The following is a 14760-nucleotide window of genomic DNA, read 5'->3' on the forward strand; positions in this document are numbered from 1 at the left end:
TGTGTACAGTGTATCTAAACAAAGACACACTTTGTTTTTCCAGGACACACATATACTGTACAGGCATGTGCTCATAAGCACACACATGCACACACACACACACAAGACAATACTAAAGGACAGTATGAAATAAGGGGTGGTGAGTGTGTGAAAAGAAGGAGGCCGAGATTGTACATGGGGTTGTGTCAGCGGTGTAGACCTGGCAGGCAGAGCAGAGGAAGCAGGTTCACACACACACACACACACACACAGGGTGTGGCTTTTATTTACCTGTGAGAAAAAGGCTTATCTAGCCCACAGCTGTGAGGCTAAAGAGGGTCTGACCTGGCCTCCTCTCTGCTTCCCTGCACTCCTTTTCCTCTGCCCTCCTCCCTTCTCTCACCTCTTCTCCTGTGGCTTGAGCGTGCGTGTTTTGCTAAGTAACGCACCGAGGCTGCTGGCCTGTGACCCGGAGCAACATGGCACGTAGAAATGATTCACAATCTTCTCTGTGTGGCGCTGTTGAAAGGTTTCGTCTTTTAGAACTTTGTTCAAGGAGAAAAGATTTTTCTCCACTCAGACCAGTGAACAACAGAATCATTGTGATATGGCAGGGCGAGGATCATCCCTTGCGGACACAGACAGATGTTGATATCACAGATGCTTAGATGTTCTTATTGTATGTCTTAGTCTACTAGGGGAAGGTGTTCATTCTGGTAACAGGAATGTCTGTCCTGCACATGCACTTTCTTCTTGTTTTTTAATATGTTTTTCTCGGATTAGATGTATTGTATTTTAGTTTAGATTTGAAACACTACACGTTTTAGGACGGTGTAATTAGACATGACACGTACAGTGGATTTGTGTCCCACTTACTGTTTAGATCTATTGTGAAGCACTAAGTGTCTCCAGATGTTTGCTGATCTCTGTCACTCTTCTTCTGTCCCCTTTATTCACTTTCTCTCCTTCCATGTTTCTCCCTGTGTGTCTGTCTATAGAAGCAATTGTGTGGCCGGCAGTGACACATGTGCTGTATCGCAACTTCTCTTCATGAAAGAGGGGGGAAAAAAATCATGTCTTGTCCTCCACATGTCTGCTCTCTTTTTAGAGCTTCTGAGGTCCTGGCCCCATTACACTGATTTACACACACTCTCTCCCTTTCTGTCTCTGTCTCTCTCGCTCTCTCTGTCTCTCCAAGTTAATAGCAGAATGCAGATGAGCACTTTTTCACAAGGAGCCGGCTGACTGCGTGAGACATATATGTGTGTGTATGCGTGTGTGTGTGAATGAGTCCTTGTGGCCGAGGGGATGAGAGGGTAGTGACAGGGGTCTTGACATGCTAAAGAGGCAGAGTAAATGGGTTTTTCTAAAGCAGTGGAGGAAATATCACCATTTTATACCAGGCCAATTTATGTCCCCTTATCTCTTCCTCAAACATGTCACTTTAGCTACTGCTGAATGGTAATTACCACTCTCTCAACACTCAGTCACTCTCTCTCTCTCTTTCTCTCTCTCACACACACACAGACCCACATTTAAGAACACAGTCAAGTGCACACATGGATAGGCCAGATGAATAAGTGTACTTATTCACAATGAGGGTAGATAAATGTTGTCTATACATATCACACACACATTCACCAGGCAGTGCCACAAGAACACAAAAGTGCACTTTAATCTTTGTGCAAAAAAAAAATCATAAAAATACACACAATTGCTATGTGGAGGAAAAAAAGCAGTTGGCCTCCCCAGTCCGTTAATCCGCATAAATAGCCTTTCGTGACAGAGACATACACACGCACGGGATAAATAGCCATTTATGCTCATCTCATTCTAATTCTGATGACCCTCCCTACCCCATAAACTATCTCAGGAATTGGATCGCCCCAGGCAGATTATGATTATGGGTATCAAAAAATCACATCACAGATTGCCCCTGCGTTGTCTCTGCTCCTCTTTGTTTTTTTCTCTGTCTCACTCATTACTATTAGGAATTACCTTGTGAAAGATGATCCTAAGTTTTCCTGCTCTTCACCACATATAGCTCTCTTTCACTTTTTTTTCTCTTTCTCTCTTTTCATACAATAAATGAGTTAGTGTCTTCATTAGCATCAGGCCAGGCCAAGTTAATACTGAACACAGCTGATGCTGCCTGCATAAATAATGTCTTAATGAGGTTCAGCAAGCTGATAGGAGCCCAGTAGCCATGCAGTACTTACCTGCCAGTGACACACTACAGCAGCCAACGGTGGCCATGTGTTAGCATGTTTACTTGTCTTTTTTCTGCTTGGATTGCTCCAAAGAATGCTTGAATGAATGGACAAGCCAATCACATGCAATCCATAATTTTCAGCAGTAATTAGCCAGCGTTTTAACAGCATTAATGTTAGCTGCCCACCAGGCTGTTGTAAATGCTGCTTCAGTGAATCTGTTAAATGCAAAAACTGTCATATGAACTTGGTGGCCTATGAACATAATGTTAAGTCCTGAAGTAAAAGAAGAGTGCACACAGACCTCTGACCTTATGTGAATAGGAAGATTCTCCACAATGTCACTGGTAAATTTTTCTGAGGTGTTGTCAAAATACTGATGTATTTATTCCTGCACTCCTAGATGAAGTGATAAAAAGGATTTTTTTAAAGGTAAAACACGTAATGTTATTTTTTCACTTTATGCCAAATCTGCATTGCCAGTGTGTTTTATGTCTGTGCCTGTGTCTGAATCTGTCTGTGCATAAGAATGCCTGTGTGTGTGTGTGTGTGTGTGTAGTCATGGCCTGTGGTAGTGAGTGCCCCTCCTGACCTTGAGAACAGAGCGCTACGTTGTCAGTCTGAGAGCTATAGCTAATGCTAATGCAGAGAGAATAGCATTCAGAAAGTGCCGCTCTCTCATCCAGTTCAGTTTGAAGTCTTTCACTTACTGGGAGGAAGAGCTGTCCAATGTCTCTTTTTGTTTCATTCAGTATCTTTCTTCTTCTCTCTCTCTCTTGTTCTGTCTTTCCTGTAACTTTGTTCAATGTCTCTTTTCCCCTCTCTTTCTGTCTGCTTCAGTTTCAATCCATGTCTCTGTGTAATCTCCCTTTTGTCTTTCTGTCAGTTTCTGTCTTTTGTTTCCTCTTGTCTGTCCTCTCTTGCCCTGGATGAGTCTCTTTTTTGTACTTTGTGACTTGTTTTGAATTATAATAAATAATAAAAAAATAGATCTTTAAAATCTGTATTTGCTCCTGTGACCCTCCTGTAGAGGAGTAGTCCTGGTCATGGTCCTCAGCTTGGTCAAATATCCGGATTGTCTCCATTTTTCTCTTTGAAGTCTCAGTTCTTCATTCCTCATCTAATTTCTTCATGTGTTTTATGACATATATCTTTACAAACTTTCACATTTTCTTTTCCTAAAAGTTAACACTTGATGAAGAGCGTTGACCCACTGAAGGAATCTCATCATATCATCCTGCTTGGGAAAAAATTCAATTCTTCTTGCTTTTTTTCTTCTTCTTTATTTGTCTCCAGCTTTGCTACTAAAGCTGTAATTGCTCTCTTCTGATATTTTTCACAGTTTGACACCAGAAGACACAATGCAGGCTTCATAATGGAAGAACTGTAGAATTAAACTATTGCTATAGATCCATTGAATCTTGGGCTGTAAGGAAGAGAGAGAGAAAGTAATAGAATCAGGCAGACAGAAAGAGAGGAAGATGCCATATTGTGAGTGAGTATGCTCAGCAATCCTGTTAACAGACTACGTCTATAGTCTCATTCTGTTTGATTGTATTTTCAGTGCAGTCAGAGTGCCTTTCTCTGAGAAACTCAAATTTAATTTGGGCCCATTGTTTAGTCTGCTTCAAATCCACGATCCTTAATTGTATGAAATGTGCTAAAGCTGTGATCCATGATTGTGCAAGTGACTCACATTATCTGGCCTGACCTGGCTTGGTTTTGTAGGGGCTATACGCCATCTGCAGAAATAAAAGGAGACTTGAGGCGCGTGTGTGTATATCATTAAATGCAGCTATTATGGTGAGATAATACTACTGGCGCCCGTGTGGTGTCTGCATATTGTGCATTGCCATGAGCCTGTAAGTCAGGCTCAGTAAAGTGCTGATAACTTTGAAGTGACATTGAACAGAATCTGTACAAAAGTCGTAAAAGTGCCTGCTGCTTTTTGATATCCTATTGAATCTGATAGCATTAATTAATTTGAATTATTGTTGTTTTCTAAAGACAATTTACAGCATTTCTGCTGTGACAGATAGTGTTGAGCAGGGAGTGACAGGAGACACAGGGAGGGGAGAGGGTGTGCAGGCACTTAAAGCTGTGAGCCTTTCAAACTTATGATGTTCCAGTTTTATATGGCACCTGTCTAAGAAAACATCACATTTTCAACCATAAAGACAGAAACAAATGATTTAGTGTCCACATTATTGCTTTTATGTTTTCCACTTACATATGTGATGTGGCTGTGTAAAGCTCTTAAACACCATTTCTAGAAACTCTAGTGCATGAAGTTTGCACTTCACTTCTTATTAAGGACAGTCTTTCATCAAATAGGATAAAAAATTAATATTTCTCCTGCCAATGACCACATACATATCTTCCCCTAAAAAAGGTGGGTTGCACAGAATGGGAGGTGACAGTAACAACAATCCATCTGTCCCAGCTGTAAAGTGCCTGTCTGCATTATTCAGTTTTACTTACTTCTCTCTGTGTGTAGATATGTGTGCTGGATTTTTTCACAAAGAATTTTAACTGCTAAAGTTGCCACTATTCTCTATTTTAATGTTCTGTGTGTGTGTGTGTGTGTTCGAATGTTTATGTGTGTGTTTCTTGATGTGATGATAGTGGACAAAGTGCTGGGAGCTTGAGCTGTCAACCTGTCACGCACTGACAGATATGCTGCTCGTACACCGTCCAGGCATCGCCACATTGAGGCACACATTGAACGTGTGTGTTTATGTGTGTGTGTGTCTCCCTGTGTGAGTTGGTCATACGCAGTCTAGGCATCGCCAGAATACCAGAGCATGTACTTCATACCCAAACTCCTGTATGTGTGTCAGAGTGAGAAACCGTGGTGACAGATAAGACCTTTTGTTATTTGATCTTTAAAAATACTTTACCTTCACATTTCTGTGTTTCTTGACCTGATGTCACACAACAGAAGAACACAGAGAGGAACAGAAGAAGAAAGAGTCATGGAATTAATCATTTTCAAATGTTCTTTTAAATCATACTTAATCTTTTATTTATGTAGTTGCTCCTTTCTAGCAAAGCAACACATTCAGCGCACACACACACACACACACACACACACACACACACACACACACACACTCTCGGATACACATAAATACTGGTCCCTGATCTCATGTATGTCCAGTAGGCAGACAGCACGCTGGTTTCCCTTTGGCTGAACCCTCAAAACTGAGGATTCTGGGTAGAGTCAGGATTACCAACCGTCGGGAACTGAGAGAGTGTGTGTTTGTATGTGTGTACATTCTTGCACAGAGCATGCCTAGTTTTTGATATATCTACTTAATCGCCTGCTATCTGTTACTAGGAGTGTGTACATTTGTGTGTATGTGTGGGTGGTGGCATACATATTCTAAGTATGTGTGTGTGTGTGTGTGTGTGTGTGTGTGTGCGTGCGTGCGCGCAGAACAGATGGCATCGAACTGAGAGGCCCAGTGTGAGGTGAGACATCTCCCACTGAAAAGCGATACACACACACACACACACACACACACACACACGCACACATTTACCAGGATCCATCATTAATATCATTATCATAATACTCTCAGTGCGATGCAGCCTGCCTGTCACAAATATGATCACTCCTATCATTCTCGCTGTTACACTGTAATTATTTAACTACCTTTGTGCATGGAATCATCGCAGCCATCATTTGTACCTGCCATGCCATTGTAAAAATAATTTGGTATTATCATTCATAATTGCTTTTTAGTATAATTAATCACTAAAACTGATTTTATTATGTTTTCATTTTAATTTAATAGTTAAAGTTTGGCATCAGCCTGCATAATAAAATGATTGCATGAGTTTAAAACCTTTTTAAATGTGTATATTTTTTTAGCATGCTTCTATTGGAAGGAGCCACAGAATGTTCTGATCAGAACTGATGAAGCTGATTGGATGAGCAGCGAAACGTCTTCTAGAAAACTCTACAAGTCCAGACGCCTTGCTTCAATCTTCTCTACGTATGATGACCTGGATGACTGAGAATCTTCATCAACACGAGCCACAGAATAAATGCAGGCTGACAAAAAGGGTATAAGGGTTTTAGAGTTCATCACTGACAGAGCCATTGATTGTGTCATGTAGCTCTTCTTACATAGATATGCAGTTTAACTCTTTAATACAGAGATTATGCAAAAAGTTTGTGGTATTTCTCTCCATGGAGTAACCCACAACATAGTCTAAATCACCAAGGTGTCCTTGTGACTGAGAAGTGGATTTGGAACAACACGTCCAGAGACAATCCTGCTATTTTTGAGATGCCTCCCGTGAGATGTTTCCAGCAATTTGTAATGCTGAATGTAAGTTGGGTCCAAAACTTCCAACTAAGAGACAAAACAACAAAGGTCCCAGGGTACCCAGCTCCCAAAACGAAGCTATATCAGTCAGCTAAAGTGATGGCCTCAGTTTCCTTGGATCCAAAGGGACTGATGTTGGTGGACTACCTGGAAAAGGGTCACACTATTTTAAGGCCCTACTACACTGATGTTCACTGATGCGACCGCTACAGGGTAAAATCATGAAGATTCTTTACAAGAAGCTGAAGTGCTTTTCCACCAGGACCACAGTCTATCCTGGAAGATGCCACATGTATTTTAACTTTTCCAACTCTGACCTTTTCACTTGATTTGGAACTCAGTGGTGGCTGTTGTGATAGTGATGATGATGTCACCGTTGCTGTGGACTACTTTCTGTAGGTCATCTCCAATGAGGTCATCTGCATGATCAGTAATCATAAGTTAACCAATCTGAATGTTTAGACACAACGTCCAAATGAGAAGATGTTAGTTCGTTAGCTGATACAGCAAAGCACATGCTGATCATAATTTACTGTTCGACTGGCTGACCAACTTAATTGTATAATATAAAAGACTGGATGGGCTGTTGTTGGGGTGACTGGCTTGCCACCTGCCTCAGTAGCAGACTGACTGATTAGCAGGGTGACTGACTTAAGTACATTCACAGATGGTTGCATACATGCATTGAGGCAAGAGGCCTAAACACAAAGAAACACATTTTTACAGCACACTAATAATAAGAAGGTACTGAGTAAGTCATTGTCTAATAAGGATGTGTTCCAGTAGCTTCAGAAACAGAGGTCCATACAATTATTTAAACACAGCCATACATCACAGGAGTGTCATTCGTTAGACTCTAATAGTCTTGTTGTGTGTGTGTGTGCGTGTGTGCGTGTAATGGTGTTGTTTTCCTCGTTTAGCTGGCTGGAGCTCTTCTGTCTTTAAATTATCCACTCAGCTCTCGCAGTTTAAATGGTAATTAAACAGTAGTTCTGCTGTCAACATCTCACAAACACACACACACAGACACACACACTCTCTCTCTGTCTGTCTCACACATACACAGGCACACAGGAACACACAGCCCCTGCTGTTTAAATGGTAATTAAAGAGCCATTCCAGTATCAACATCTGGGCATACTTATAAAGAATGACATTAGATCACAAACACACACGCACACACACACACGCTTGTACTGTAAGACAGTGGTCCCCAACCACCGGGCCGGGGACCGGTACCGGTCCGTGGGTCATTTGGTACCGGGCCGCACAGAAAGACTGAGCAAAACATATTATTCATTATCTGAACCTGAAAGCTGTTTCATTTTATAAATCGATCAGATTCATCCGCCTGTGCCTTTAAGCACCTGCCCAGACGCTTGTCTCGGTCACGGGATATGGCCCCTCAAAATTAAGCAAGCAAAAATTAATAAAAAACAAACGTCTTTGGAGAGCTTCTTCGGAAAGGGGAAAAGGCCTAACAAGGAGACAGAAGAAGAGGAGCCTACCCCTTCAAAGAAAAAGAAACCTGCACTTAAAAGACTATATCAGGAGTCCTATTTAAAATACGGATTTATTGCAACAGGTGATTCTCACACACCAAGTCCGCTCTGAGTGATGTGGCGACAGACTCGCAAATGAGGCAACGAAGCCTTTAAAACTGCGAGACCGAGCATCCTGCATTAAAAGACAAGCCATGGAAGAAAACATGAACAAGAACGACTGAAGCAATTAATGACGGCCAAAACAAAATTACGGAGTGGACTGGACATAAGAAACACACTTCGGGTGTCATTGTCTCCCATTATTCCCAGATGGGACCGCCTCATTGCTGAGAAAGCTCAAAGGCTCCCACTAATTAAGCATAAGAGTAAGTTGTCTGTTTATGCACTTTGTTTGTATTTTTTTTTTTTTTTATTGTTTTACATGATACCGGTCCATGGTGCAAAAAAGGTTGGGGACCGCTGCTGTAAGACATTACCTGAATTAGTTGTGAGCTCACTTCTTCCAACACACATAGGTCCATCCATCCATCCATCCATCCATCCATCCATCCATCCATCCACTCTTAACCTGCTTCATCATATGCAGGGTTGCTGGAGGCTGCAGCCTATGCCAGTTGTCAGTGGGTGAGAGGCAGGGAACATCCTGGACAGGTCACCGCCCTATCACAAGGCCACCTGAAACAAACAGCCATTCACACTCACACCCACATATGAACATGCAGTGACAAATATTTCACATACTCAGAGAGTGACTGGACCTACTCATACACACGGATGCTCCAATGGTGCTTATTAGACGGGATTAATACATGGACACATCTTCATTAATCACAGAATCAAACAGAAGGACTCTCTCTCTCTTTCTCCCTCTCACACACACACACCCACACGTGCCTGCCAACCCCCCACCCCTGGAAGGTCCAGCTCTCTTTTTGTTGCTCTTCCCATCTATCCCTCCATTCATGTTTAATGTTTTCTGCTAACATTCATCCTCATCCTTAACACCTCATACCTCAACTAATCAAAAAACAAAATGCTGTTAACAATAATAGAGAAAGTAAAATCTCAATTATAAATGTGGCCCCATCACCTCCTGGCTAAATTCTGCTAACTTTTATTGGACATTTGTGGACCTTAAAGCGTAAAAGTAATCTATCAAATATATGCATTATGTCTTGAGTCCTCATGTTACCTAATATCTTGATAATGACGCAGGAAAAAATAGTTTCAGCAGATTTTATTGATTCTTACAGCTGAACTGACATATAAATGAAATATGTCACATGTGTGAATGTGTTTTAGTTCTAAGGAATGTTAGAGCGTGAACTTGTGTGTTTGTGTATACATCCAGATGTGTGCCGCTGTGTGTGTGTGTCCTCCTGCCTGTATATTTTGTATATTTTTCTGCTCGGTGTCCAGGGAACAATAACGATAAAGCAGATGCCAGCAGATGCCCTGTTTAAAGATTATCAGCCTTTCTCTCCATATTGTTAAAACACACCAGGGACAGTGCAACATTTAACACAAGCCATTTGCACCACACAACACATGGCAATGTGGTGCTGAAAGACAAAGTAAAACAAGGGGGAGACTGGGACAAGGATAGGGGGGAGGGTGACAAGGGAAGGGGGGCTGTAAATGTGTGACAGAAAAGCAAACACACAAAAAATAGGTAAAGATAAAAGTGCTGACTGCTTACTTTTAAACATGTTGAGATATAAAGCATAAAAACCAACCAAGAACTGTTGAAAAGGCTGTTTTCCCTTCAAATGCAGTTCAGAATTTCACCAAATATTCATAAAACTGACAAACTGACTGTGTGACTGAATTTGTGATATTGACTGTCTCTCAGAAAACATCACAGAACATAAGTGACATGGCAGTAACCTCTTGTCCCCAAGACTACTCGCATGTGGAGTATCTTCTGATGCACTCCTACCCAGACACATTTTATTTCTTTCAGCGCACCCCATCATGTTCACAAAAGATCAAAGTGTGTCTTTTTCTTCTGCTCTTTCTGTCTCTTTCTGTCTATGCCAGCTCCCTCGGAGAGCATAATTACCAGCACAGAACGATAACACCATTAATAACTGCACACACAGTCAGAATGAGACAATTCCCAGTGTAAGACTCATTTCATGCTTTGACAATTCCTCCAGGAATCATGGCACACAAAGAAGCAAAGACCACTTCAGGATTTGTTATATTCCTACCACTGTCTGTAAAAGAGTTCAGGACTCTTCTGTTCACTTCCTCTCTCCTTTTTACTTCTCCTTTCACTTCCTTTCTTCTCTTCCTATCGTTGCTCTGACCTCCTATTGTTCCAGACAGCTTTCCATCCATCTGTCCATCCAAGCATTTTTTATTTTATTTTCTACTTCTAACATATTTGTCCTCATTTCTTTAAATCCCTCTTTCCATCTGACCATTTGTCTGTTTTTGCAGGCTATAAATCTCTAAACGGGTTTCATCTGAGAGCCGTCCTCTGTTGTCTTCTTTCTCCAGCTTCTATCATCTCTTTGTCCTCCTGTCCTTCCATCTCTCTCCCTCTGTCTTAAATCCTGTCTTTTTGCCCTTCCATTGATCCATCCTTCTGTCCACCCATCCATCTGTCCATCTTCTAGTTTACAGGTCATAAATCTACAGAGCTGTTTTACCAGAGCGTCGTCCTCTCTGTCCTGGGCCACACCATGTGTGTGAGTGTGCATCTACGAGTTTGCCTGCATAAACTTGTGCAGTTGTGTTTGCGTATACATACATTTATAATCTATCTCCCACTGAGACACCATGCTGTTGGGGGTATTCCATTCCCCCCTGGAGAGAATGGCTTTATTTTGGGAATATTTCTATAAATCATTTTGTCATTTACACATGCAGCAGCACTCTGGACACCTCTGATTTGAAGTGAGTTTATTTTTATTTTTTTAAATAAATAAACATGTAAGTAGTGGACCTAAGATAGGCACACACAATGTAAACACATACCCACATAAGTGTGCGTTCACATAAACACACACAACACATCCCTTCTCTATACAGTGACATGGCCATAACTCACCCCACGCTACCGGGTACTGTGAAATATGATGGCCCCACAGTGGTGGTGTGGGGAGTGTGTGTATGAAAGAGAAAGTGTGTGTGTGTGTGTGTGTGTGTACGTGTTTACGGCATGCAACGACAAGAGTCCACCCCAATGTCCTTGTCCGTCTCTCAGTAAACTTTTCATTGGGTCAGACATTAGCATAGGCGGCTAACTATAACCCACATGATGGATGGAGCCACAACTCTATCTGTGATTTGACCCATGCACAGAGCCTCAATGGATAGAAAGGGCACTTCCTGGTGGATCATGCTAATGCCTCTGGTGCAGCTGGGATGCTCGCTGTAGAATTTCAATAATGCTGTCACTGGCTGAGTCTGTGAAGAATGCAGGATATTTCTGTCATTTCAAAATCAGGTAATGAAATAATTTAATGAGACTGAAACCAACAAGAATTTTTTATGGATCCAGTGAACGAACATCAATTTGGCAAAAAGCTCTATTGTGTTTTAAAGTGAAATAAAGTCATCAATCCATTACCATGTGAATATTTTGAATCCAACTCATCGGGTGAAAAATGGGGACTTACACTTTTACCTGATCTCGGCCTGCTGCACTGACCGCTTCAGCCCTCAGCAGGATGGCTGAAGCTGGACTGAGAACAGACAGGATGCTGCATTAATCACTACCTCATCTTTTGGCAGAATGTGGTATTACACAAATGTACAGGAGGCTAGTGTAAACTAGTCTTGTATACAGCACTAGGCTGAGGGCTGCTGTTGACATTTGTTTTATTTAAAATAACTCTTCATTGTCCCGTCTTTATAGTGTGGTGCATTTAAGTGTTTTCTTACAAAATAAGCACACGTAAATATGCATTGTGGGATCTGTGTGTGTGTGTGTGCGTTGTTTTTGCTTTAGGCTGTTTAAACACCATCTGAGCAGATGATGTTAGAGTGTTGCTTTGAGAAGGGATTTCAGGAGAGCATGGAACACCTACCTTTGCCTAAATTGACAAGAAGGTCTCCAGGCAAGACAGTGTGTGAGAGAGAATCAGACAGAAAGAGCCTGCAGTATGCTTTCCCTAATTAGGGTTTCATCCTTACAGATACAGAGGACAGTAATGCCTTTGGCAAACACTCATGTAAACACATACTGACACAGCTGTCTATGCTTCTAATCGGTGTGCTGAAGTCTCTCATACAGTATTTATGTATTTTAGTGGAGCATTGTACAAGCTATAAGAGAATGATCATCCTTAAGGCCTTAATTCTTAAATCAGACGGTACTGTTTTTACATCTCCCACTTTTCACCCTCCCACTGTTGCAGCTCTCCACCTATTCAATCATCCTTCCCACCACCTGTGGACTCCATCCCCTTCTGTATGGTCATGGCCAATCACAGTCAGCTGTGTTGTCAAGGGATTAGTAACAGCCCAATCGGATGGCCTCCTTTAGATTCTATCCCCTGCCTCACCGGGGAACAAATAAGACACACAAACTCGCATCACTGAGGAAAGCACATAACAGCGGAATTCCAAATCATTCTCAATGGGAGTGTGGGACATGCTGAGGGCTTAGCTCTGAGACACGATGGAGGCCTGGTGTGTGTCTGTCTGTATGTTATGGTGTGAATCTGCTGTGCATTTTTTCATTATCAGTGCAAATAATAATAATATGTATTTGAGCACATATGTGTGCGTGTTTATTTCATAGATCCTAATGTGTGAGCCAGTTGTAAAGAAGTGAGATGATGGGGAGATGAAGAACAGATGATGACAACAGTCATTTGAAATGAAATTGGTGTCATGTCTTTTCACTGTAAGAAGCTTCATATAATGCACTCCCCCTTTGTGCGTGCATCACTGTGAGGCTCTGTATTCACTACATACTATCATAATGCAGCAATTTAACGTCCCGCTTCACCGCTGTCAAACACGATCATGCAGGCAGTGCTAGGTGCAGTATGAAAGCATGGGACACATGGAATGTGCAACTAAACCTCAAAATTACATCTGTCTATATACAAACCAACATGCAAAGGTTAGGTAGGTAAAGTAAACCTGGTAATTAACACATGCAGCAAACATGTTTATGATGTGAATCATAGTTTAATGACAGTACAGATAAAATGACATGCAGAATGCTGCTGTGCCAATACAAAATAAAACATGCACACACACAATAACATTATGACAGAGTACATAATTATCCAGTTATCATAGAGACCATGCTTCTGCCCTTCTCTGGACCACTGGAGTGTGTCATTACGTTTTCTCACAACCCCATCCTTCACACAGCAGCACACACACACACTTGATAAGCAACAGATCATGGCCCATCACAGTTAAAAACTTTTATATTTTATTCCATATTTGACAGCTGTGTTGTCTGTAAACCTTTTTAAAATATGTTCCAAATTATTATTCACCCATCTTAAGCTCTGGACAAGAGTGACGAGTTGATTGATAGACTCAGCTCCAACTGAAGAACAGACGTCTGACTCGGTAAGTGTAGGTTTACATACAGAGCAGCTATCGTACTGATCCTGTCAGACAGTTCTGAAGCCGATCTCTGTTTGAGGTGCAGAGGACGAGGAAACTAAAGAATGGAAAACTATGTATACATGATGAGTATAATATCATATGCATTTCAGTTGGGTTTTAGTTTAGTTGGGTAATTAAAACGTGTGTGTGTGTGTGTGTGAGCGAAAGAGTGCGTGTGTGTGTGTGTGTGTGTGTGTGTGTGTAAAACACAATTATCAGTTGCACAGTCATAAACTGCCATGGTAACCCAGCACCAGTCTTGCGGTTGAGTCCTGTCAGTCTGGTCTATTCTGGGACAATAAACCTGAATCAATCTTTGTTTATCTCTTTTATCTCTCCCTCCCTCTCTCTTTGGCTGTCTGTCCTCTGTCTCCGTTTCGATGTCTGTCTAGCACTGTCTGAAGATGAGGTGAGTATCTGTTGTCTTCTAGTTTGAGCATGCGTCTGTGTGTGCGTGTGTGTGTGTGTGTGTGTGTGTGTGCGTGTGTGTGTGTGTGTGTGTGTGTGCGCGCGCGCGCGCGTGCGCACGCACATGCGCGTCTGTGGTCCATCCGGTATTTTGGTATAGATTTCAGCCTTCAGTGACCCAGTGTGGCTAAATGAGGCTTAGGTTGCTTTTATGGACAGAAAGAGATATAGATATAGAGGCAAAAAAAGCAAACGTGTTCTTTACAAATTTTCTCTCAACAGATGCTCTATTAATTAACAAATGCTCTATTTTCATTACTTTCTGACCTAAAATACTAAAATGTGAAAGACCACATGCTCTTATTTAATGGCATGAATAGAATTTGTGATTGTGCATGTGAAGATTTAAGAGAAACAGAAGAGGCAACAAACACACACTTCAAGCCCCAATAAATCACCCTCTTGTTCTAATGCACCTCTTCTGCCAATGCAGTCTCTATACTGCTATTTCTTCAATAAAGCTCAGACATACACCCACAGACACGCACAGACACACAGTATGTCTGACACCCCCTTTGGCGAGACACAGATGCCCTGCTCTGCTCTTTTCTCTCCTCTCCTCCCTTTTGCCATGTTTGTTGGCTGTCTGTCACATACTGACAGGCACAGGCGCATCTTCATATACTGCAGTGTATCCCTGGTGCGCTTTGGTGAGCACTTCTCTCTGCTTGTTTC

The sequence above is a fragment of the Parambassis ranga genome, chromosome 3 (genome assembly GCF_900634625.1).
Source record: "Parambassis ranga chromosome 3, fParRan2.1, whole genome shotgun sequence".
NCBI classification, from domain to species: Eukaryota; Metazoa; Chordata; class Actinopteri; family Ambassidae; genus Parambassis; species Parambassis ranga.